At 46.7% G+C, this 26,629-nt stretch overlaps 1 protein-coding gene and 1 long non-coding RNA gene across 3 annotated transcripts in view; one reads left to right on the top strand and one right to left on the bottom strand.

The window, feature by feature from the left end:
- The window catches only part of LOC149870017 (uncharacterized), a 124,652-nt gene extending 99,859 nt beyond the window's left edge, over positions 1-24,793 (top strand). Inside the window, exons 4-6 of the long non-coding RNA XR_016440671.1 lie at positions 5,490-5,667; positions 18,907-19,172; positions 23,467-24,793. This is a non-coding gene — a long non-coding RNA (uncharacterized LOC149870017). The remainder of the gene's footprint in view (positions 1-5,489; positions 5,668-18,906; positions 19,173-23,466) is intronic.
- The window catches only part of LOC149870018 (uncharacterized), a 44,517-nt gene continuing 23,305 nt past the window's right edge, over positions 5,418-26,629 (bottom strand). Inside the window, exons 3-5 of one of the 2 annotated variants that reach the window (XR_016440668.1) lie at positions 16,206-16,259; positions 14,890-14,971; positions 5,418-5,514 (exon numbers count right to left, since the gene is read on the bottom strand). The gene's annotated coding sequence lies outside the window, so the exon portion shown is untranslated. The remainder of the gene's footprint in view (positions 5,515-14,889; positions 14,972-16,205; positions 16,260-26,629) is intronic. The other variant, XR_016440669.1, reaches the window with a different exon arrangement.

Raw genomic sequence — 26,629 nt, forward strand, 5'->3', positions numbered from 1 at the left:
TGAGCCCTGGGGCACAACAGCAGGGAGCCTGGGGTGACTGTTGGCCTCTGCTCCACTGCACAGGCAACAGGCTACCTGTGCCAGCCTGCCTGTACCCTGGTGCTGCTGCCTGGCCACACAGCTGCCAGGGCCATACCATCCAGCCCTACAGGCTGCTGCCAGGCCTACCAGCACTCAGGATCAGCTGCAGCCACATCCTGGCCACCAGGGCCAGCTCCAGCTACCCACAGCCAACACCCAGCAGCCTGCCTGGACCCTGCAGGTACTGTGGGACATTGCCTTGCCACACAGCTCCACTGTACCCCTGTGCTGGGTGCTACAGGCAGCTGTCCAGGCCTGGCAGCACAGGGACAGCTGCATAGAGACCCAGAGAGCTGCCACAGGAGGCCCAATGGCATCCTCATCCATGCCACATGCTGCCACCTGGGGCCCCAGCTGGCCTATGGAGGAGAGCGGCAACCACATAGCACTGTGGAGCAAGGTGGAGGTGCACCAGCAATTCAGGCAGAGTGGGCACTCCAACGTGCACATCTATGAGGAGCTGTCAGGCTGGATGCCGGAGTGCGGGCACAACCAGTCAGCATGGCAGTACCACATAAAGGTCTTGTGGGCACAGTGGATTACAATCACCGACCACAATCATCAGTTGGGTAGTGCCTGTAAGCCAATGCCCTTCATGTGGCAACTGGATGCCCTCCTTGCACCCTGGGATTCAGGCCACAACCATGCTACAAACAGCAGCACAGGCAGCCTGCCTAAGCCCCTGCTCCATTCTGGCACCCACAGTAACATGTTGCTGGGGGAAGGCCCCTCAGGGCACCAGCAGCCCATCCTGCTGAGCTCCATGCCCCCAGCCTCCACCAGCAGCTCAGAGAGCCCAGGTCAGCATCTGCCCCAAGAGCTGCATGACCTCAGTTCCAGCCACAAGACGTGGTCAGCCATGTCACCACCAGCTGCCAGTAGCACCAGCTCCTCCCTGGAGAGGACCCCTGGCTAGGCACCTGCACATCACACCCTACCACCTGACAAGCCCACCAGGAGTTGTATGCCATCACTGCCAGCCAGGACTGACCAGAGCTGATGGGTATGGCAGCCCTGCCCACATGGTAATCTCCATACTGGGGGGAGGGCCCTCTCCCTCCCTACCCCAGCCCTTGCCCCTCTTCCCTACCCAACCTGGTTGCATTCCCCTGGATTCTGCCCCTACAGCACACAAAGAGGCAGGAGATGGTGCAAAACTTTGAGCAGCCTATGCCTCCACAGATAGGTGGGCATAGGCCTCTTATAAATCAAGTAATCCATCAGTGCTGACAGTGATGTCCTCCTCATCTGTGGGGGGCAGGGACATGTAGCACAGTCATAGATGTTCCTCCAGGGGGTGGTAGAGGTTGCAGGGCAGCCCCAGCTTGTCCCCCACACTGTCGAAGCTCAGAGTCCTGTGCCAGCTGCAAAGGTGCACCCAGAGCACCATAGCCAACAGCAGCAGCAGGACGTAGGAGGTTGGGCACCCCCCAGTCTGTGCAAACAGCTCTTTGTGCAGTCCCGGGGACACGTGCAGTAGGGACACACTCAGGGCACAGCACTGGTGTGGGGGGGGGGTTGGCCCTGGAGTACTTCCTTAGAGAGACTCCCTATGGGGAGGGTGGTGGTGCAGGCAGCTTTACATCCCACTTATCTAGGAGCCCAACAGCCCCCCCGCCCCCACCTAGGTTCTGTGGATTTGGAGGCAGCACAGGAGATAGGATGGCCTACAGGAGGAGAAAGATGAACAGTGGGGTCTGGAGCCATGGCAGCAGATGCTGCCAGAAGCCTGGCTTGGCCTAGTCTGGGAAGTGGGGTAGGGGAGTCAGGCTGTTAGCGGTCAGCACTCAACAGCCTGTGGGCCCCTGGAGAGTGAGTAGGGATGAGGGGCTTGGCCAGTGGCCACCCGGGCCTGGGGCTGCCTAGCTGACTTACTACAGTCCATGGGCACCTGTACACACTTGATCCCTGATCTGAGGTCGGGCAGCACACAGGCCTCTGGTACAGAGGATCTTATCTCAGAAATGTTGCAACCTCTCACAAACAGCTCCTTTCTCATGGCTCTACAGGCCCTGCAGCTGCATGTGGGGAAAAGGCTGCAGTTGGCAGCTGTGGTATGGCCTCAGGGTTGCTGCCACCCATGGCCAGGGCCCTGCAGATGTGTCAGCTCTGCAGAAGGAGGACCTGAGACTGGACCCTCCTCCTGGAGGACCAGATGGTGGATGTATGGGCACGGTGGGTGGAAGATGTTGCCTGGCACAACAGGTGGTGGGAGGAGGACAACACATGGTCTGCAACGATGTTCAGGACTGGGCGAACACGGAATTTAGGACTCAGCCTCCTGACCCTGATATGAGACTGCACGGAGCAAGGCACACTCATGGCCAGGACAGTGGAGGCCACAGAGGATAAAAGCTAGGTGCTGGACACCATCCTAGCCTGGTGGTCACTTTTGTGCCTCCTACTGCCCATCCCCTGACCCTAGCCCCACCTATACTCTGGCAGCCACCTGCCACCCAGAAGTAGGCCCCCATGTGAACCTGGGCAGAGGTTCAGTGTCACTTCCACTGGCCAGGAACCCCTGCCTCTACCCCTGCCCTGGGTCCCCCACCACCCAGTCCCTTCACCTGGGCCTAGGCCCGCTGTTCTCCCTGACTCAGCGGAGGCACAGATTCAGAGCTGCCTGCAGTGGGGCCAGGATCACTCACTGGCCCTGCTGGCCCTGGCCACTGGCTGCCAAAGGGGGAGCCACCTACACTGGGGAGGGGCAGCCACCATCACCCATGGGCAAGCTTCCCACCCATCAGGCTTGCTGTAGTGTGTGCAATCATGAGGGAACAACCAGAGTCCAGGGTGCTACCCACCTGTTCCTGGGCTCTTCCCCCAAGGTACCCTCGCCCCATGGCCACCTGCCCCAAGATGGTATGCACACAACCACAGAAGTTCACTTGTAAATAGTTTTATGGTGGTGGAAGGGCTCCAGTGTTGGGAAGGGAGGGGAGAAGGGGGGTTCTGTTTGTTGTGAGGGCAATAGAGTGCTTTTCTGAGAACTGGCCACAGTGAGCATGGTGCTTGGGATGGGTGGTGGAGTGGGTGGCTGTCCCAGTGGGAGCGGGGAGTGCAGAAGGAGGTGGTCATGCAGTGCCTCTCACACCCTGTGCCCTGGCCCTCACTAACAGGTGTGCAGATTGCCCAGGGCCTCAGAGGCAGGGGCCCACTGGGGCCAGCAAGGCCAGCACCATGGACAGCAGGAGCCTGAAGCGCTGGGTGTTGCTACCAGAGGCAGAGGCTGGAGCAGCCATGCTGTGCTCATGGAGAGGCAGAGGCTCTGGTGAGAGATCTGCTGCATGCTGGCCCCAGCCTCTGCATGCTGCTCCCAGCTACAAAAGCAGCTGGCCAGGGAGCAGGGAGCTGGGAGCAGAACTGCCTTGAAAAGATGTCTGTCAGCTGCTGACAGGTGCAGCCAGAGCCTTGAGCTCACCCTGGTGGTGGCAGGAGACCAATCCTGGGCTGCAGGAAGTGGGAGCAGTTTGGTGCTAAGAGCAGCAAGACTGCTTCCACATCCCTGCACATGTAGACACTTGTCCAGAAGCGTTTACTTGCAAGTAAAGTTTACTCTCAAGTAAACTGGTCCTGGATCAAATGCAAATACAGACACCCCCCCAGAGAAGAAAAAGATTATGGACTAAACAGTATTTAAGGATTCAAAGAAGCAATTCAGTCTGATAAACTGGGAATAATGGCCTATTCCAAGTGCCTGGGTCTAAATGGATTAAATGTTACATTGGGACAAGCTTTAGGGAAGCAATTTCTTGACACCTATAACTGTTCCAGCAGTCATTTAAGACAAAAAGAGAAGCTCTTTTGACTTAGCCTTAACTATGAACCCACAGGAGTGGGTTCAAGGAGCAATTAGCTGATGGGAGGCAGATTTTTCAAGGGTGTATAGGCATTTAAAGATGAGAGTGCTGCTCCGACAGAAGTTAAGTTCTTAACTTCACTGGATTTGACACCTACTTTGTCCAGACACTTGGGAAGATTCTATTAGGCCCTCTCTACACATTATACTATCATGCAATTAACTGGTTAATTGTGCAATTACTCTGAGACCAGCTACACATGCAAAGTACCTTTCACTCCATAAAATGCCGGCTATAAAATTAGACCTCGAAAATGTGTACTAAGTTTATAGCTGGTTGCTATCCAGTTCTAATTTGCTCGTATAGCTGGGCCTTCCCTGTAGTGGGGAGCCCTTTTGGCTGGAGCCCCATCAGCTGCAGGGGTGCACCATGCCCAGCTGGGGCTAGGAGTCCTGCAACTGAGGGGACTCTCAGCCCCAGTACATTCTGACTCTGGGTCCTGGCAGCACCCTATGGCTGCTGGGACCCAAAGTCCCATAGCTGCAGATTCTGAGTCCTGGCAGCTATGGGATGCAACGGCTCAGCCCCAGGGATGTGTGGTGCCCCTGGGGTTGGGGAACACAGCAGCTGCATTCCTTAGCCATGGGGGTGCCCCTGCATGGGCAGTAAGACATGATGAGACATAATGAGGCCACGTGTAGCGTGGCAGGAGGCACAGTTGTGTGGATCGTGCATTAGATCCCGTTGTGCCTTACACATGTAGGAAGGGCCTCAGGCATCCAACTGCATCTTCCAACACCTAATTACCTGTAAAAACCTGATCCTACAGTGGAAATCAGATCACTTTGGATCACTAACTTCAGAGAAGGGGAAAGCAAAAGTGAATAAATTCAAATCCTTCAGATGATAGCATGACTGCTGAAAGCAATAGTAACATTCCTATTGACGCTGATACATTCATGGTTTCATTCTTAAGCTCGCTGTAGTGCTCATTTAAGCATAGTGTGTTTGAGTCACATAAGGCAGATATATCCCTAACAGGAACAGGCAACAGGGGGTGCATGTACATGAAACGCTTACTGCGCGGTAGCCTAATAACACTGCACACTAGCGTGCCAGTCAAAAACTGTGCTATTAAGCTACCTCGCAATGTTATTAGGTTACTGCACAATAACAGAAAAAAAGCGTACCAGCACTACTGTGCAGTAAATGTAATTACTGCACATTCAGTTAGTACTTCATTAAGGAAGTACTAAACTAAATGCGCAATCACTATGGCAAATTAATGAATGTGTAGATGCACCCATGGAGACCTAAAAAACCCTAGTATGGTTAACAGAAAGGTTTATTAGGATAGCTGAACAAAAGAGGCATCTGCCATAAAGTGGGACTCAAACCCAAGTGGGACTGGCAGAAAGACACCTGAATCTATGGTAGGTACCATATTAATTGGAACTTATAAAATATAAGAGCAACTGAGAAGAACAAAGATAGACTCAGAGAACTGATCTTGCAGCATCCAAAGGCACAAAAATATCTATTGAGACTAAATGATTTATTTAGCTGGGTCTTCAACAGAGATGTTGGACATATACCTTCTCTTTCCAGGACCAAAGTGTTGAAAGTCAGGGTGCTGAAATAAAATAAGAAAGTCAAGACCAACACATCTACAGGACTACCATGTACACACATGGACATTCTGTGGGAGCCCAAGAATAAAGCTGTTTAACTGCTAACAAATACGGACATGTAAGCAAAGGAAGCATCTCTGAGTTCTGCTGGTCAGGTAAGTGATGAGCCATCTCCTTTTACTGTATCTTGTAGACGTGCTAGTTATACCTTGTGGTTCACTGTGTCAAAGGCTGTAGTAGGTCCAGCTGTACGAAGCCAAAGCTTTTGCCTGTGTCCGTAGCCATGAGGTCATCAAATTTAACTAAATTTATTTTTAATTAGACAAAACTGATCTCTGGTTGAAGGAAACGTTTTCCTTCATTCCACCTGAATGACATTTCTTTGGAGGGAAGGTTCATTTTATTGCAGATATCTTTTGTGTGTGTGTGTTTACTTGAAATGTCTTTTATATTATTAATTTTTAGTTCTGCCACTGAGCAAAAATTACTTATTCATACAAAGCTAGTTGTTACCACCTACACTAAGGATTTTGCATATCATGGCCAAAATGTATGTTTAACTGTATGTAATGTTTTTTTTCATTGTAAGTGCTAAGAGGTTCGAAATTTGTGGGTGTGTCTATACAAGAGGTTTACTGCAGTTGCCTAATTAGCTGCACAGTAAACTTCTCAGAGTCTACACATGCAACCCTACTAGGTTGCAGGAAACTAATGAACTCCACAGCAGGTTAGTACTTCTAAATACAAGGTCTATCCTGCTGCAGAATTTGTTTCATGCACAGCAGTGCACATGTAGACGCTGATGGGGCTAACTGGGACATGAGGGTGCTTCAGTGCAGGGGCTGCCTGTCAGCTAGCTCCTGCACAGGAGCACCCTCATACCTCAGCCAGCCCCGCCACACCAGGTTGAGCTGGGTCAGGGTAGCCCTGGGTTGGCAGGCTGACCCCTGAGATCTTATGCCAGCCAGGGCTGCTCCAACCCAGCTCAACATGCTGTGGTCCCGGACACATGTTCAAACAGTGCTCCTGGGAGCAATAAGCTCTGATGCAATATGGTCCGGAGTGTATTGCTTCTCATTAATTGCAGATGTGCATACGCCCTGTGTGCATTTCAGCTGAGACTTAAATTGAGTCAGGAAAAGGAGGCTGTAATTCATATTATTAACTAAGCCCCTTTTCGTTAGGCTATTCCATTCAGAATGACTAGATTGTCTCTGAACTATTCCCGGGAAGAACAAGGCACATGGTACCTGAAGTTTGTTCCGATGTAATCCAGAGCTGAGATCTGCAGGGTGCACTTTATAGGTGCTGATTTTCCAGTGTGTTTTTATGCAAGTTATGAAAGTTAGGGTTGGAAGGGACCTCAGGAGATCATCTAGTCTAATCCCCTGCTCAAAGCAGGACCATCACCAACTAAATCATCCCAGCCAAAGCTTGTCCAAGCCAGGTCTTGAAAACCTCCAAGGATGGAGTTTCTACCACCTCCCTGGGTATTACTACCCTCCTAGAGATAAAATTCTTCCTAATATCTAACCTAAACTTCCCTTGCTGCAACTTGAGACCATTGTTCCTTGTTCTGTCATCTGCCATGACTGAGAACAATCCAGCTCCATCCTCTTTCAAGTTCCCCTTCAGGTAGTTAGAGGCTGCTATGAAATCCCCGCTCAGTCTTCTCTTCTCTAGACTAAACAAGTTCTCTCAGTTTTTCTTCATCAGTCATGTCCCCGAGCCCCCTCACCATTTTTATTGTCCTCCAATGGACCCTCTGCAATTTGTCTACATCTTTTCTGTAGTGGAGGGGCCCAAAATTGAACACAATACTCCAGATGTGGCCTCACCAGTGCTGAATAGCAGGGAAGAATCACTTCCCTCAACTTACTGGCAACACACCTACCAATGCAGCCCAGGATGCCTTTAGCCTACTTGGCACCAAGGGCATACTGTTGGCTCATATTTAGCTTATTGTCCACTGTAATCCCAAGGTCCTTTTCTGCAGAGCTGCTGCCCAGCCAGCCAGCCCCCCGCCTGTACCGGTGCATGGGATTGTTCTGTCCTAAGTGCAGGACTTTGCATTTGTCCTTGTTGAACCTCATGGGATTCCTTTTGGCCCAATCATCCACTTTGTCTAGGTCACTCTGAAACCTAGCTCTACCCTTTAGCAGATCTACTACTCCTCCCAGCTTGGTGTCATCTGCAAATTTGCTCAGGGTGCACTCTATGCCATCTTCCAGGTCATTGATGAAGACATTGAACAAAACTGTCCCCAGGACCAAACCCTGGGGCACTTCCAACTAGACATAGAGCCATTGATCACTACTCTCTGAACCCAATGCTTCAGCCAGTTTTCTATCCACCTTACAGTCCATTCATCCAGCCCATACTTCCTTAGCTTGCCCGCGGGAACGTTGTGGGAAACAGTAGCAAAAGCCTTGCTAAAATCAAGGTACACCACATCCACTGGTCTCCCTGCATCCACAGAACCAGTCATCTCATCATAGAAGGCAATCAGGTTGGTCAGGCATGACTTGCTCCTAGTGAATCCTTGCTGACTGTTTCTGATCACCCTTTTCTCCTCCAAGTGCTTAGAAATGGATTCCTTAAGGATCTGCTCCATGGTTTTTCCAGGGACTGAGGTGAGGCTGACTGGTCTGTAGTTCCCTGGATCCTCCTTCTTCCCTTTCTTAAAAATGGGCACTATGTTTGCCCTTTTCCAATCATCTGGGATTTTGCTTCTACTGAAGTCAATGGGAGTTTTACACTCACTTCAGTTTTGAGTTTTGAGTGTCTTGAAAATCCCACCCAATGACACTGATAACTACTGAGAGCTATACAGGCTAGTTATCCAAGCCCTGTGCAAGCAGTATCCTTCCTTTTTTCAGGGCCTCTCTCCGCGAACTTCTGGGAACATTTTTTATGGTCTTATTGTGATGCTAGAAATCACAGAAAGGGACTCGTGCCTGTGTCAGAAATTAAACCATTTGCCTTTTTGGTTGTCAATCTAATGCTGATCAACCAATGTTGCTCTATCAGTGATCATGATCATTAATTGTTTGTTAAGCTTCTGCAGCATGCATAATGATCATTGCTAAAAGGCTTTAGTCATAAGGGGAATCAGTTTGATCAAAGTAACAACCAATTTGTCTGGGATATTTTATAGAATTCAGCAAGAAAAGCATTGAGCCCAGGGGGTTACCTGATTGGCTATGCCTATTTACTTAACTCCTATACTGTCATGAGGAGAGTCAAAGGTCTTTCCAAATAATCTTGTAGTATCCAGAGATTAATTCCTTCTAAAAGAGAATCAGTCTTATGTTATAGGTTGTGAGCCCTGCTCTGTTCCCTCTAACCCAGGGAGTGCAAAATGCAGCCCACGGGCTGGATGTGGCCCACCAGGCCATTCTATTTGGCCCACGGGGCCCCTAAAAAATTTAGAAAATTAATATTTATCTGCCTCTGGCTGCCTGTCATGTGCCCCTTGGTGGCTTGCCAAAGCGCAGTGAGCAGCCCTCCGCTCAAAATAATTGCCTGCTCTAACCAGTGCTTTGCCCATTTTCCATCCAGCATAAAGTTCAGGCAGTTTCAAGTAAGGAAGAACACTGATTGGAGGGCACGGGGAGGAACAAATGTGTACTCCCTGGGACTCCTGCGTGAAACAGCAAAACCCAGTGAAAATGCAGTGCAGGTGAAAGGCATGTTGAAATTCCCTCACCTTTCTTTTAGGAAATTGATTTTGACAATTCCATTTTCATTTAGCTGCAATAGATTTAATGTAGATTGATTTGTTTATGTGATCTCCCTCTGTTCAGCCAGCTGTGGCTCTACACTGCTCTGTTATTTTTCTTACCCATTGAAGTTGCCATAATGCCCAGGAATTCAAGTAGTTTTCTTTGTACAAAAGATAAATTACATCTTGCATTTTCAAAGGAGCATGAGGTTTGTTTTACCTGAGTGCTGGAGTAAAACTCAGGAGTTGTCAGGTCTGGTTCTTGTGCTGCTGCTAACCCAGTATGTGAGCTTTGGCAAGTTATATATGGTAATATTTCTCGGCATGCCAACATGAGACGCTAAATGTACAGTAGTCTAATTCTACGGCACATTAGCGTGTCATGGCAAAAACTGTCCTATTGTGCTGTAGAATTAGTCTACTGGACATTAGCCTCACTAAAAAGGCATGCGCTGGCACAACTGCTCAATAGCACCAGTTACTGCACATTTAGTTAGTATCTGTTATTACAGGTATTAAATGTAATGTGCAGTAACCACAGCGCATTAATGCATGTGTAGACATGCCCTCTATGCTACACTTTTCCCATGTGGAAAACAGGGACAAGAAGACTTATACTTAAGAGATGGGGTGATACTTGCTTCATGAATGTTTTCCAAGCCTATTCAGATTCCTAATGGAAGGTATTACAGAATAGCAAGGGATTTGTATTAGTTATTTATTATTTTATGCCAGCAAAAGCCAACAATCTATCTTACTTAATATGTTTTCCCTGATGAAGGATACTTCAGAAGAAAACATATAGCTTTGTTGAACTTCACACCAATACTCCATGCCTTGGGAGTAAATATCTTCTTACCCCAGTTATCTTCTTCTGCCTTGAATCATGAAGAAAAATAGCTCCTATTATTTCATCCTGTAACCATATATGCTACTTCCATTCAGGTGAATATCTAATTCTTCCTTGAATCTCACTAAACTATTTGCTAGCAAGTGGTTAAATGTATTAAATATGGTTAACCACAGGGCAAATGAGTACTTGCATTTTTCTAAATAGAAGTGTAAATGAGGACTTTGCAGGTTTTGCCTTTAACTTTAGAATAGCTTCTAGATCCTGTATCATGGGAAAGGATAAATAGGAATGGACATTTGCTCCTCTCTGTGCCATCCTATGTTTGATGTATTCTTTCTCTCTGCCCGTCTGTACTAAGCAGTCTTTTTATACTGCTCCAAAGAGAGATTGTTCATCCACCTGTTCCTCAATCACGTGTATTGGCCTTCTCTGCACCGTCTCAATTTATGTTGTCTTCTTTAAGATGAGGGGCCAAATTCAGCCAAGGCCATGTCAGTCAGGACAGTGAAGAGTTTCACTTGTTCATTTTATAGAAGCTGACCCCAGAAAATGAGACTATGCTTCCATGTTATATAGCAGCAGTGCTCAACCTTTTGGCCCTGCAGGCTAAATGAGTAGCACAGGGCCTGTCTGCAGGCTGGATTGTACCCTGCACCCCAGAATTGGGCCCACATGCCCAGATCCAGATGGTGCTTCCCCCACCCAACCCTTCATACTAGGATCAGGGCCTCTACCTAATCCCATGTGCAGGCGCTAGGGCCCCAGGACCCCACACTGCCTCTGCCCAGCCTAGCCACATACACTGCAATCATGATACCAGGACCCTGCACCACCTCTGCCCAGTCCTGTGTGTAGGGGTTGAGTTCTGGGACCCGACACCACCTCCACCTAGTCCCACATGCAGCAGTTGGGCCCTCCATACTGCCCTGCAGGATCTTTCATGAAGGGTCACCGCCAATGGGGCTCCCTGTGGACCCATGGAAACCTCATGGGCCAGATGACAAGGTACTGGGGGCTGGATCTGGCCTGTGGGCTGTGGGCTGAGCTCCCTGTTATATAGTAATGGAATATTTTTCAGAATCCTGCCATTGCTGTCCTATAAGGTTGCCTCACTATGGGATGTTATCTTAGTATTACAGCTTCTTTTACTCATTTCTGCACAGGGAGGAGCCATCTTCACAGAGGTGCCCACAGAATCTGGGGGTTCCTTAACTCAAGTAAACTGCCCTAGCTCCTTTGACCAAACACCTTTGCTTTTGTCTACAAAAAGATTCATTTGCCAGCATCTCATCCCATTTCCTAGTTTAGGGCCCCTTCAGTAAAGTGCTGCCTAAGACATGTTGAGTGCTCTCAGTTCCCGCTCAGAATTGGACCCTTTTACTTTTGGCCATTTGATTAATGTTGAGTCATTCCGATATTTTGCCTCCGAGCTAGCCATTAATAAACATAAACAGCACTACTTTTAATTCTTGCCTCTGGAATAATGCACTATTAATCTCTTTCCCTGCTAAGAATTGGTCATTTGTTTCAACTCTTTGCTTCTTATCTCTTTACCAGTTTTTAATCCATGACAGGACTTTACCTTTCACCCCCTGGTTGCCAAGTTTCCTCAATAGCCTCTTGTGTGAGGCTTTATCAAAAGCCTTTTGAAAGTCCACTGGGTTCTCATTTCTCCACTATGTTGTTAACTCTTTCAAAGAATTGTAGCAGAGGAGACAGAGTGATTGCCACTTACAGAAACTGTGTTGGCTGGAACCTAACATTTGTCATAACTTTTCCCACTGTGTTTCTTTGAAGTAAGGCTGAGAAATTTATAAGTTGAGGAATCACTTATGGTACTTATTTTTTTTAATGTAAGTGGGTACAGCCATGGCCACCCTCCAGGTCTTAGCACAGTGGGTCTTTTTAGTGCTACATTATGCAATTTTCATAGCTTAGCTATTTTGGTTTGTATTTTCAAAGCTTGGCTACTTTAATATTTTCTTCTTTCATGCCACACTCTCAGGGGAGTGCTACCCAATGCCAGGGGTATATTTGCAACTTAGTTCTTGAAATAATTCCATCATTGCTTTTTTTGCTGGGTTTTTCAATGTATCTGTAGCTAACACTGCCTTGCCTTCAACACTTGTGAGGATTAACCCTAGGTCAAGTGTTTCCTCTGTCCTCCATGCTGGGGACAGACAGGGAAATAATCTTAGCTTTTCTGCAAACGTCTTTCACCCCTTTGACTGTCACCTTTTTACTTCTTGCTAAACTCACTGACTTCCTTATAAGCCACCAACTTCAGATGCATGCAAATGTAATATTATATTCAACATTTACTGGTAGTTCCCATTTCTCTCAACCATATCCAAAGGGTTTGATGTGCTAGATTCTGCTGTGCTTTGCAAAACGTCACTCTGTAGGAAGTTCAGTTGGCTGCTCACAGAGCAAAGTGCTACTTATTGGCCATGTCTACATGAGATGCTGACTGTACAGCTGTTACTGCGCAGATATTTATTACTTGTATATATAAATAACTACGAAATGACTGTAACTGGAGTTACTGCGCAGTAGCATTGCTGAATGCTTTTTTTGTGATGCTGACTGTGCGGTAGCTCATTACTTTTCTGCACTGGTGTCACATCATGCTTCATGCCATACGATGCTACTGTGCAGTAGTAATGAGCTACTGTGCAGTCAGCATCTCATGTAGATGCAGCCATTGTGAGTAAAAGTGTCTAACTGGGGTCCTAGTCTTTATTTAGCAACTTCAGGATTTAATACACTGGTATCTAAGATTCACTATCTTAAATTAAAGGAGATCGCTGGTGGCTGTTCCAGTAAAACAGTCACCCCTTTCATGGCTGTCTAGATTAGAAAAACAAGTCCAGGTTAACAAATACGTGTGTAAATATATTACTCTACCTCTACTTCAGTCTTTGTATGGGGCTGTAAGTAATAGGCCCTCTGTCACTCCACTCATGTAGGTGACACAGAGGCAGCGTAGGGGGATGTCCACTATTACTTTTTCCTAGGGGATGTCCCTAACTATTTTTTCTAAGCCAAACACGCCTTAAGTGGCTTTACCTTTATGTGCATTTGTTTTGGAAATTGCTTCCTGATATTTTAGGGCCCCATATTGCCTCATGCTGAATGTCTCTTGGAAAGTGCTGAACACTTAGTTTAACTCCTACTGAGTATCCTGGTCACGGGAAGGTGAGAGAACTCAGCAGCTCTTAGGACACTGCATGTCTCCAGGTCTTTAATCTCCATTTTACCTTCCATTTCATCTGTTCCACTGCATGAGCATCACTGTGATTGGATTTCCATTTTTACATCATTCTGCTACAGTAATGAAACCAAGGGGGGGGGGATATATCAAAATACAAAGAGTGAATGAATAAGGGAGCTAAGGGAGCTCTTGTTGCATCCTGTGTAACAACACTTAGAAATATTTCTCTCCCAGTGGGCCCAACTCTTCATTGTGTTTCTGTTACACCAGTGACATCCAGGGACACATTGCTATAACAGTGGAGAAAGGCAGTAGGACATTGGGCCTCCTGGGCTGAGTATACCCCTCATCTCTAGTTAACATGCGCATGGCCCTCTGGGCCTCTGTAATGGAAGCTTTGCCACGGGACTGGACTGTACTGACAGTTCATCTGTGGCAGGTTAGGGGGTCATATCTTGGGTTGTGTGTCAGGGTTGACTGTAATTTAGCTAAGAAGTTAGACAGTGATTTGCATAGGATGGTTTGGATATGGACGAGCCCACCTCTGGCAGAGCTGGACTAGATGACCTCTCGAGGTCCCCTCCAGCCCCACTTCTCTATGACGGGAAGTGCTGCATCTCCGGGAGAAGCATTTAAAGAGCAAATGCAGCCCCAAAACTGGGTAATGCTGGACAAGAGGGAGGCAGAACTAGAGCATCCTGGGAGTTCACTAGTTCAACCTCTTCGCACAGAGAAGCCTGTCAGTAGTATTCCTTGTGTGAAATAGCTCGGTTCATTAGGGCAGGAGCTCCAGCAGCAGGAATGGGTATCCTTTGTCACATGGTGAACTTAGCTAATAGCAAGCAGTGGATTTTGGCTGCATTCACTTTTTTTGTTTTAATATGGGATTTCACCCTGTAAATCACTGTTCTGTATGATATTTTCATAATTTCCATGTGTGTACCATCTGCTGTAAAAGCAAGCACCACTTTAATACTAGTTACCATGCATGTCCTTAGGAAGGGATGAAAACCTGGCCCAATGAAAGCTGATACCACCGGATTCTACAGAGCCAGGACTTCGCCCCAGGTTTTTATCCCCACATTTTCTTTCTTAAAGAATGACTTTTATATCATTTACATGATATGTGTCAATGCTTTCACCGTGGAAGCAGAATAGATATTCAACCAAGCATGGTCTAGTGTAACCCTTCAACATCAACTAATGGATCCTTCATCTTTCAGACTGGCTACAGAGCAGGGATGCAGGATTCAGTGGCACTCACAAGGTGCCCTGAACTATCATTCTCAAGAGCATCACATCTCTACAGAGGTTTGAGGGCTGATAAAGGATGCAGGGTTAAAAAATTACAGAGACCAAGGAATCAGTGCTTAGGTCACATAACTTAAAGGGGAAAATAATGGAGCTATTGGTTGTGGTCTTTCTTATGGTACAAGCACCATACACAGCTGTGGTTCATGGGACAGCTGGATTCAATTCCAGAAGGCAGACGGAACACTGGACAATTCTGGGCAGAGGAGCCTATACCCTCTGTATGTCACTACTGATAGTGACCTCCTTTGAAAACATTCTTCATATTAACTTACCAATTTCTTGAGGCCCGGCCTAAAGGCAAGTGAAAAGAAAGTGGAAACTTCCATTAAGTTTAACAGGCTTTGGACCCAGTTCCTGAAAAGTAAAAACAACCATAAAATTGAGTAAATATACAAACAGCTGCCTGAATAGCAAATTTGAGAATGGCAGAGACTTTGATAGACCAGTTTTGTTAGAGAACAAGCTAATTTTCTAAATTATTCAAACTAAGTCACTGTTTATCTCAAGGGAAGAAATTCAATCTTTATTCTGTGTCCTGAGCGCAGAAAGTGTCATCTCCACAGAGTGACCCTTGTGTCTTCACCTCTGCAACTGTTAACTCCTGCTGTGTAGTTACATTGCTCTTCCACTTGCCCTTCCTTTTTTAAGATATTGTTCCTGATCTCCAGAGATCCACAGACCATTACTTGTAAAGGGACTTTTTTCCAGATCTCTTTGAATGTTATAAAACAAGGTACTCTGTGATGTTGTTCTAAGCACAGGTTTTAATTTCTTCTGATGGGATTGGAGAAGTTAATTTGCAAATCACAGAGGTGGGAAATGCAATTGCATTCCCTGCCTCCTCCCAGCCCACAGCTATTCTGTGTCAGAAGATCTGAAATCTGAGGTAGTACAATGCCATCCTGGCTGGTGACGGCTTAGGAAATAAGTAGATAACATATTCTCTACAACAAAGAGAATGAGCATCATTTCCTTAAATGGCAGTGGGCTGAATAATCACATAAGATGGCAAAGAATGTCGCTGCACCCAAAAACAATAGAATAGTGCCATGGAAGTCCTGGAGGAAAGACATGAACTGGACTGAAATTGAAATGGGGAAATCGGATTTTGGTCATTTCGCCCCAGAGAGTCCAAAGAATAAAAAGATAAGCTGATACACTGTTCCACCAAAATAGACCTTTTCTTGTACTTATCTATGGGGCTAACAAAAAGGGGAAGATTGCTACACATCAGAAATGCAGAAGATTTTAGGCAGAAATACAGTAACTTGTTTTACTGTTGCTAATAGTGATGATTTAACTTAGCCAGCAGAATACATTACAGGTGCTGTTTAGCCAACCTTGAAGTTTTGGTGAAGCAGGCTTTACTTTTAATCTCATTATAAATCACAGATTTTACAGATATTGTGTTAAAATTCACCAGCTGTGGACTGTTGATGTTCTCAGACTGGCCCTGGCAGCATCCCAGGGCCTGTTACTGGAACATGTGGCATCAAGGAGTAAATGTTTTTGTTTAAAAAAGCTTAAGTCAGAAAAATTGTTAAATGAGGAATATACAAATCAATAGTCTCAGTTCATGCTCCAGTACCTCTGAATTGATCTTCGCTCCCCAGACCACCTCCAGAACATGGAAATGAGACAGCTTTGGAAATTAAAAAAAAGTTGTTTAGTAATAGACTAAAGAATGACTGGAATTCAAAACTCTCCAGAAAAGTGTCACCTGCTACATTATGAAGTTGTCTTGGTCTCTTTCCCAAAATGAAGCACAGCTCTCGGAAACAAATATAATGCATGGGCTTGCTACAAGGCAAACCCGAACCAGGCGCAGTTGGTATTTACTGAACTCCACGGAGCAAAGACAAACCAAACAACACATTAAATACCACAAAGCTGAATTTAAATGGGAATATTCAAAACAGTATGGTGAGAGATGTGGCCCGCAAACTGCTCAGTTCGTGGCATCTCGGTGCTGTGAATGCAGCAGGTAAACGAGATAGCACGGATACTCCAAGTCCTTCGTGCATTGTGAACATCAGACCACACAGCTCTTCTCCCGCTGGGAGCTGGCCACTGAGAAGGGAGGGCATCTCTAACAACCTAAAAGAACAGGCGGAGGCTTTTGGGGCAAACGAAAATGAAGTCAGTGTATGGAGGAGGAGGATGCAGACCCTTGATGGCCCCTATTGCCCTGCAGAAAATACATGAAGCTGAAACCCTTGCTCCTCTGGAAGCAACACAGACTGAGTTATCTAGTAATTTAAACCCTTGTATTTTTCCAAGGGTGATTCTGTTTGTTTGTTAAGAAAAAGGTGGTTTTCTAGCTAGAGCAAAGCCTGTGCTGTACCTCAGGGATAAGCTGTGCTGGCGCAAGTGGTGTCTTGTATTCAGTATACACGACCTCTTCATATCTCATTAGAATTTCTCTCCCCACCTTCCCCCTCTCTCTTCTCCCTGCCAGTCTCCATATTTCTTCTGCTGACTGCCTTCTCAACTTCTTCACCTCTCCCACTTTTTAAATCATTATTGACATCTTTCTTCCACTCTCACCTATAGCCTCTTTTTTCTTGTCAATGCCAAGGCATAGTGTTAGGGTCTAAGCCAAACTTCCCAGCCCGCAGGGTGAAAGCAGAACTCCCACTGACTTCTGCAAGGCAGGATCTCACAAGGGTTTGAACCTGAGTCATGCTAGACCCCCTCATAAAATGCCAGCTCTTAGTCTTCCCTAATTATTTGGCTACAGAAAAATAATAGAGTGAAATTTATGTTGCAAAGGACTCAGAAGGATGACAACAGGTCAGAGTGCTCTTAACACTGTGGGTTCCTATTTGAAATCTCTGGGTTGATCATGTGAATCGTGTTTGCACATCTAACAGTGCTAACACTGCATGGCACCCTTGAAAGGCAACCCTAAGGTTGAGAATCACTGGCTTAGCCCAACAGCACCCCATCCTAATTAGGTTTTTAGGTGTGACACCAATGCAAATCATTAATTCGTAATAAAAAGCTCACAAAATGCTTGCCTCCTGCAATGAGAAGGAGGTTTTCCTGCACAGCCATGGAAAACTCTTCAATCCATATATTTCTCAGATAAAAAAATAAGCATAATGCTTTTCAGCCTTATTTATCCACTGTGGGCAAATCAGAAAAGGCACACACCAAAATGTTAAGAAGCCCTTTGCGGTTCATCTTTTAATAGAAGAGGTAAGCACTGCAGGGTCAGAAATCCTATCAGCTCGTAATAGTCCACCTTTGTGCATATTCCAGCCCTGGAGAGCTCAGTCCATGTCCCAGCACTGCAGGGAAACACCTTGATCTAGGAAGTCCACAGGGTTACACTAGGACAGCTTTGATGGTTAAGAAATCTTTACCCCCAGTTCTTCATCTGGAAATATTGTGCTTTTGAATGCATGAGGATTAGGGGCTCTCAAGACCCAAGAGCTGATTATTACATCTTTGGTACAGGTCTTGAAACAGGACTTGTCCATAAACGAGGGCCTGTTCATTTCCTAGTAAGGAGAGTAAAGGCAGTGAAAAAATGCTCTCTCATTCTTGTTTTAGAGTCCCCCCATAGCTTTCCCAGACAGAAATTTTGCCCTTTTAAACTGCTGAATATCACTCCCCTGAGAGAGCTAGGCAGCCACAAGTAAGAAATTGTAACTTCTAGCTACTGTAAGAGTAAGAGGACTCACGCTCCCAAAGTTTCCTTTATTGTTCCTGGTCACTGTAATGAGAGTTACTGGAGAACAGGGATGGGAGAACATAGCTTTGATAGGAACAGGCTGTTACTACCTGTCCCAGTTCCTCTTTCTGGATATGGATCAATGTATTGTAAATGGGCTCCAATCCTGCGATCTCTCAGTTTCCCCAGTTGCTGCTCCTAGCTCATGGGGTCCAAGATGCAGACCCTGGGTTTGACATCCATTGTAGGCAGCGTGGCCTTGTGGGCCAGCTGCCCAGTGCCAGGTCCAAGACCTAAGCAAGGATTGATGCAGTCTATATAAAACAAATGTCTCTAGAAGCAGTTCTCAATGGCACTATTGGAAAGCTACTTAAATCTGTCATGTGATTCTTGACAAGGTATCACTCATGCCCTCCAATATGTAGCACCTTTCCAAACTCCTGCCTGAACTACCTGACTAGTTTGATGGAGAAGTTATATGTACATTATTCTTTGTGATGAAGGAATGGGCTTCTGCCTAATACACAGGCTAGGCACCCAGAAGATCTGTTTTTAGAAATGTTAGATCATTTGTTAGATTTGTTGTTAGAAATGTTCTCCATTTTTTTAGGATCCCTGGCATCCAGATCTGCTTCCAGAAACTGAATGGACCAAAGCTATGACCCAGGAGAACTCACCCCTACGAGTCCAGATTACAAAGCTCTGTGACCACAGCAGGGCAGAATACGAGTAGAATATACACCACTTTTCACAGTTTGTCTTGTACCAGGAACTGATTTCCTCTCTTTGATATGCAAGTATCTGCCTTAAAATGGAGCTTAGAAGCCTGCACTCCTTTAAGGACTGCCCAGCTGACAGTACCTGATTTGGTTAAAGGTAACCTCTTTCTAAGCTTGTACCCTACTCACCAACCAGTCCATGTCCTATCGCAGAAAAGAGAAACACTGTCCTAGAGCTGCGTCTTGCAGAAATAAACATGCAAGAGTCTCCAGCCCCCTGGATTCCTCCTCATCCAGTTGCCTGCAGTCCTGGTAGCCTCTTCTGTAATTTTTCTTCCTGTAAACTCTGAAGTGATAACAGGCTCATAGGGTGTTGACCTGAAGCTGAGGTGGGGGGGCGGGCAGGCTGATGCACAAGCTTTATTTCCATTCTGTGCTCTCGGTTTTCTGTACTCATCTTATTGACAGGTTCACACAGTGTGGGAGGGCTAGGAGATGGCAGAACAAATGCAAAGAACCAAAAAGCCCACTTGGAAGCACAGCAGTAGGGCAGAAAACAGGCATATTCCAGCAAAGAGTCATGGAGTGCTGGTAGGGATGAGGGGAGAAATGCAAACCTAACTGGGAAACACAAATACTTGTGTAAGACCCTTATCATGCTGCACTTGTCCCTTCAGTGCTGGGCGAGGGAAGGCATGCAGGGGCAGCAATGTCTAGCAGTACTTGTCTAGCTGAATTGCTGCTAGACAAGGTTGGCAGAAGAGTGTATTAGGATGTTTTACATTTCTTTTTCTCAGAAAATGCTGATTCAGAAACCGCCCCCCACAATTTGCTGGGAATGGCTGGGTCTGATAAATGTTTCAGCTCCAATATTTTATGTGTTTTATTTTAAAAGTTAGTCATCAAGAAAGAAATAAACACAAGTAGCTGGGAAATATTGTGATCTACTTGAACCATTCTTTTTTCTTTTCTTGTCTCTATCTTATTTTTGGTTTGTAGACACAGTGGCAGATGGGGGGCGGGGGGGAGGGGGGGAGGAGGGAGTGCTGCACTTGCAACCCCCTTTGATTCCTGCAGCACGGAAAGTTTAAAACCAACCACCTGGCAGCAGCGGCATTTCAATTGGGCAGTGCTGAGGGAGTCACTTGACTTTATGGCTCATTATACTCTACCTGATCCCTGCTAAACTCTTCCTTCCATGGGTGTTAATGACCCTTTCTTCCTGTTAATGATTTTGATGTTCCACCAATCAAGCTATTCTTTGTTCTGCAACTTTACTGCCTGTTGGTTGCTCCTGGTAATAAAGCTTCTCCACAGCCCTGCAGATTGCTTTAAATTCATTCCAGCACAGTTTATATTTGCTTTTGCTTCAATTTTAAACTGAACAATACAGCCCTAGGCCCCTAGTGTATTAGTAAAGCTTCTAGTTTATTTTTCACTGGAGAAAAATATGTGCTGTTTTACATGTGATGATACAACACACCATCAGCACCTCTTTTTTCAAAATACTAGATCCACCCATATGTAAACATTTTTGAGATTGTGACTTTTTGTTCCCTTTGGGGATGAGAGAAAACTCCTTATCTTAAAAATAAGTTGCATGAAAAACCCTGGCTGAAGGCACTGGGAAGCTGGATGACCCTCAAATGTTGTTGTGTGAAGTGCTGCAGTGGGTACACTCACAACAAAGGTTATCCAAAGCACAGTTGTGCAATGGGTATTTAACCCAAACAGTACTATTTTAACAGTAAACAAGCCAAAGCAACGGTAGCAATTTTGGTCCTAGCAATAACAGTGTTGCATAAAAATGAACCTGTTCTCCTGGGGGATATTGCTCCTGGCATATCCCCACCTGCTTGATACCTCCCAGGACAATTAATTGAGAGCATCCTTGTGGCCTACTCATCTTTCCAATGCAGAGAGGAGACAGTCCCAACCCACCCAGAGCCTAGTCCCATTAATTCAATGTCTGCTGTGATTGCAGGGAACCCCAGGATGCTGTGCCTGTGAAAAGGGCTATGAGTTGCCTTCTGCCTTCTCCCTCCCTTGCCATCTGGCCTAATCTGGGACTAAACATTTACATTACTAGCCCTGACCCACTATCTGACTATTGGGGAATCCTGCTGGGGGACAGAATTCCCTGGGTCTGAACTGCTTCTATGACCTGGCCCCTATTGAAGCACTGGTCTGAATCGCACTTATTCATAGTTTCATAGTTTCTAGGGTCAGAAAGGACCTGAGCAGATCATCGAGTCCGACCCCCTGCCATGGCAGGAAAGAGTACTGGCATCAAACAACCCCGGCAAGGCGTACATCCGGACTCCTCTTAAAGACCCCTAGGGTAAGAGCCAGCACCACTTTCCTTGGAAGTTGGTTCCAGACCCTAGCCGCCCTGACAGTGAAGTAGCGCCTCCTGATATCTAACCTAAACCTACCCTCTGCCAGCTTGTGACCGTTATTCCTGGTCACTCCTGGCGGTGCTCGGGGGGGAACAGGGACTCCCCCAGTGCCTGCTGATCCCCCCTGACTAGTTTGTAACAGGCCACTAGATCCCCCTTCAGCCTTCTCTTGTGGAGGCTGAACAGGTTCAGTGTCAGGAATAAAGGCTGAGATTTTCAAAGATGCCTCAGGGAGATGAGCACCAGCCTTCTTTGAATGGCTGCATACTCAACTTCAGTTGAAAGCTGCAGCAAGAGTTTCAATCTCCTGTTTCTCTTTCTCATGCTTTAACCAGTTGCCTGAGAGGAATTTGGGTGCCAGCACTAAGATCCATGGTGAATGACATTTTATGTGTGCTTAATTTAGCTATACCTTTGATTTTTTTTTTCAAATTAAATGTCTTGATGGTTACCACTGGCAGACACTTCTAAGACCAGATTCAGACATGGTTTGAGCAGCAAAGACTTAGTCACTGGGGTTGTGTGTAGATGGAATGGGGGGCCCTAAATGGAAGTGGTGGGTTTTTAAACACACTGCTTCAATTTAGGGCCCTTTAAGCCCCTGTGTTGTGCACACAGCCGAACTTACCTGCTCTCTGACAGTGCGGGGGGTGAGTTGCTGGTGGGTGAAGCAGTCCCTGGGAGGAGAGGGAGGAGTGAGCTGGTGCTTCTCGCCGCAGCAGGGGCGCCCCCCCGACAGCCCCCTCCTGCAAGCACCCAGCTTGGGTGGTCCCGGGGGGCACTGTAGCCCCAGAGGGAAGCATCAGGCCCCTGCACAGCGCAGGCAGGCTCCAGGGAAAAAAGATGAAGCCTGCCTTCCTGGGCTGCTGCCAGGCTGCCTGCATGGGCTTCCTGCAGAGCCCCTGAGCTGCACGGAGCCTGGTGCTTCGCTCCACGGCTGTAGGAGGAGTTTTAGTTTGCTGCACCCCAAGTCATTTAAGGCACATTATGTTGCCGAATTTGCTACAGCGGCTGGAATTACTGCACAATACGCTGCTGATGCGTGCAAACACCAACACCATTAAAGCGGTGCAAAAGCATTTAACCTGCTTGAAAGTGTTGTGCACACGTGCCCCTCATTTTGGCTACACATGGCCTAGTTTCCCACTATCACAGCTGCTCTGAATTCTGTCCTCACCCTGCACGTTTAGGAGCATGAAGTGATGGTTCTGCTGGGCCCCAGGGCCTGACTTTTGTTGTGGTTCTTCTGATGGAGGATGCTCACTCCATATAGGTAGGGTGCTTGAAATGCGTAGCTCTGTAGGACCTGTGGTGTCCCTCTCACTAGGAACACCATAATATCCCTTTCAGCAAATAGGCCTATCAGACGGGAGTTTTAAAGATTGTCTCATGGTTAAAGCCCTGGAAGAAGGCTCAGGAGGTGGGAGGCTCTTCACTGGCTCTGCTACAGGTGTCCCTTTTGACCCTAGGCAAGTTACTTCATCTCACCAGCTTTTGTGAAACGTGGATAAGGACACTTCCTTTCCTCTATCCTTTGTCTGTTTTGTTTGTTTAGATTGTGAGCAGGGACTGTCTCTTACTCTGTGTTTGTACAGTGCCTAGCACAACGGAGCCCTAATCGTGCACTAAGTCCTACAATAATATGAATAAACAATTGCTTTATCTTGGGAATCAAGAGGCTGGGTGTAATTTTCAAGGTCTTTGCCCTTTGCTTTTGTTGCATGCTTAGTTTTCTCAGATAAAAGCTCCAGGGTGGCTCAGCCAAAATAGCTTGGGTGTTGTTTATGGCATCTAACTTACACAGACCAGTGCATCCTTAAACACTTGCTTAGGGCAGTTGTGGTGGCTTGCTTACACCTCTGTTTACTGTTAAACCCCTTCCAGAAGGCACTAAGAGGGATTTTTCTCGTTCGTTTAAATCTGTTGTTGCCCATCCTGCAGGATTTTTTAAGCAGGATGGTGACTTATATCCTGGGTCTCTAGCTGCGTAAAATTATTTTGATCCTTCTTGGGGTGTGTGTGCTAACATGCTGCATGTGATCTGTTTTACAGGAAGAGACAAATCCTGAGAGGTACCGAATGTCTGCTGCTCACATCCAAGCCACTTCTCAACACTGTGCAAAATAAGCTCCGTTGACTCTATTCTTATGTGTTGGTCCAGCTTCCTTTTCAAAATGAATTTAGAGGCACTGACTCACTGCTCACACTGGTGACTTTGCTAAGATTATTCTTGATTTATTCTGCTATGAGTGAAAGGAGGGTCAAATCCTCTGTGTTTAGTCTGAGTCAGCTGGCATTTTATCTGCCTTCTTTTTCTAGCCAGCTGTTCCACCCCAATCCAGTTACTGAGATAGTAAAAGCACCTAAACACATCCTTCTCAGTAAGTCTCTCCAAACTAAAAACAACCTTATGTCCCCTAAAAAAAGCTACAAGTCACTGTCTGAACAGGGCCCAGTCATTCCTGTGAAAAATTGTGTGTGTGTGAGAGAGAGAGCAAGTATGGCATGGAGGAGGGAGAAGTCTTCATAAGGATTCTCCCGCTGGAGCTTTCTCCATGGCGGTCTATCAGCAGTCACCTTTCTGTGCATAGGTAAAGCTCAGCCGTTAGCACACAGTGGGCTTGAATATAACTTCTAAAACGAAGGACAAAGTACCCCCTGGTCACACAGTCCTTTCCTGAGGCTTTTCTATTTAGGCAGGAGCTGGTGCACTTACAGTACTGTCAGAGCAGGCTACACAAGACCCAGGTGTTTGGCAGACTCTCAGATGCAGAGTGGAAGAAAACAGCAGGAACATTTCAAACCAGAAAGGACAGAAGTGCCTGGAGAGTTCAGCTCGTGAGAGGAGGGTGGTCCGGGAAATCCTGGTGGCTAGTGCTTATTTGAGGGAAAGCCCCTGTGACGGGGGGCCTGAAACATCCTGCCAAGGGAATGCTGGGAGGAAACAAAGAAGACAAACTTAACCTGAGAAGCAGGAGAAACCACGGCAAGCCTGGATGAGAAAAGCAGCACATCTCACTTTGGACATCTATCTTCCATAACATCAAAGACGTGATGGGGGATTTTTCCAAAGGACGAGGCACTGCCATCTCAATGGGGAGGCAGTGTGGCTCTAGGCTGCACACCACCAACCTCTTATAGATAGGGTGGCCATCATAGAGGACTTTCCGGTTTTCTGCTATTCTGTCCTCTGTTCTCAATTGATATGAAACCCAACGCCTTTATATCCGGTTTCAGATCAATAGAGGACACAGGACAACTGGACTGCCCTCTATAATGGCACCCTAGGTGCTCAGCCCCCAGACCCATGTCCTCTGGCAGACCCCAGCCTCTCACAAGTCTATGGAGAGCCCTGCAGGCCATGGCCCTGCCCGCTAGATCAGGCACGCAGGGTGGTATGGGACCCGATCTCAGCACATGGGGCCAAGTGGGGGTAGCACAGGGCCGCAGAGCCTGATCCCAGCATGCAGGCCAGGCAGGGGTAGCATGGGGCCCGATCCCAGCATACAGGGCCTGATCCAAATGCATAGGGGCAGTGCAGGACCCAATCCAACCCACAGACTTGTCCTGTGCCATTCATCTAGCCTATGGGCCCAAAACCTTGAGCACCACTGGCTTAGACTGGCAGTATTCAGAACAAGTTTTTAAAGTACTCCCATATACCCCTTTGGTAACTCCCATTGTTTCAGAGCCTCTGCAACGTACCCAAAACAGGCCAGTTGAGTATTCCCCTGCATGTTTCAATGTTGCTTATACCGAAATGTGCAAAAGAGACTCCAGCCGGAGCACAGCTCAGGCATTGCACTGAAACCAGCTGGCAGTGGCCTTTCACTGGGACCAGCTCAAGCACAAAGAAGTCAGGGCATGAAATGAAAGCTGCATATTGACCCTTAGAAATGAGCCAGCCACTCAAAAGTGCTACCTTCACCACAAGGACTATCCTTCCCTGCCAGCCAGCAGGAACAGCCCTTGCCCTATGGATGAAAACAAAACAAGAGTTTGCAGATCAGATTTTGCTCTCCTTACATCCAGTTAGCAGCTGCCTAGTGAAGAGCAGGGCAGGAGGAGACAGCTGCTCCTCTATTCCTCAGCCCCCTTGAGGAGGCATCAGGCTCCAGTACATAACTCAGTGCAGATGCCCCTGAAAGCCAGTGCTGGGGAGGTGGAAAAAAATCCACTACCAGTGCCCAGAAAGTCCAAAGAGGAGTAAGCTACAGTAAACTGAGGCCACTTTACTCCTGAATGAGAGGAGCTACACAGGGGTTTAACATACTCTAAGTTCCATGAATTGGCTGTATGCCGTCTCCCCCCCAAATGTCATAGCTGGGATATGAACCCCTGGTTTCAGATCCTAAGCTTGAACCACTAAACCTCCAGGCAACACAGTTCACTAAATCTTCATGGCCCGATCGATATATTGATGCACCTTGATATCTGCAGACATTAGATGACCTCATGCTACTGAACACAAGTCAACTGATCCCTCAAGATCCTGCTGGGTAAAACAGGTGGAGTAAATTCTGCCTCACCCAAGAAAACACAACATGTAAATGCCTAGACTGTGTCAAACTTGCATGTAATAAACTCTTAATTACCAAGTGCTGAACCAGCTGAGAAGGTCAAATAGCGTATCAGCTAGAATAGCTGGATCTAATAGGAAATGAATCCAGATAATACATTGTTGGCACTATAGAAATAACAGGTGTATGCTAGGTTGGTTATACTGACCTATGCAGGCAACTGAAGAGAGACTCACATAACGATGAAGTATCATTCCTTTCCCACTTATTGAAACTGAGATGACAAGAATCTCGGTCTGCAGCAGATGTTAATATGCAGATTCTTGATGACCAATTCACAAATGTGATGCATATAAAGAAAATCTTAAGGCAAAATGTGTTTTTGCTCAGTGATGTTTATAAGGAGGAACGCAGCACTGGAGCAGATTGCAAAGTAATGGATACAACTTGCAGATCTGATGTGTTTTAGCATCCTTACAAGTTAATCTTTAAAGCCTCCCTCTAGTCAAACAGGCTCAGCAGTGCCAGGGGTAGCAGCCTCCAGCAGATGTGCAGAAAATCGAGATGAGGTAGACTCTCATCAGTTTGCTTCCCTGTACCTTGTTAAGGAGATAATGATGAGTCTGGGTGAGAACAGCAGCTGCATTGCTTGGACTCTCTTATGATGGCTAATTTACAGTGAGGCAGGGAGGGTC

This window comes from Crocodylus siamensis, chromosome 2, assembly GCF_052110815.1.
Source record: "Crocodylus siamensis isolate JL-2025a chromosome 2, ASM5211081v1, whole genome shotgun sequence".
Classification (NCBI taxonomy): domain Eukaryota; kingdom Metazoa; phylum Chordata; order Crocodylia; family Crocodylidae; genus Crocodylus; species Crocodylus siamensis.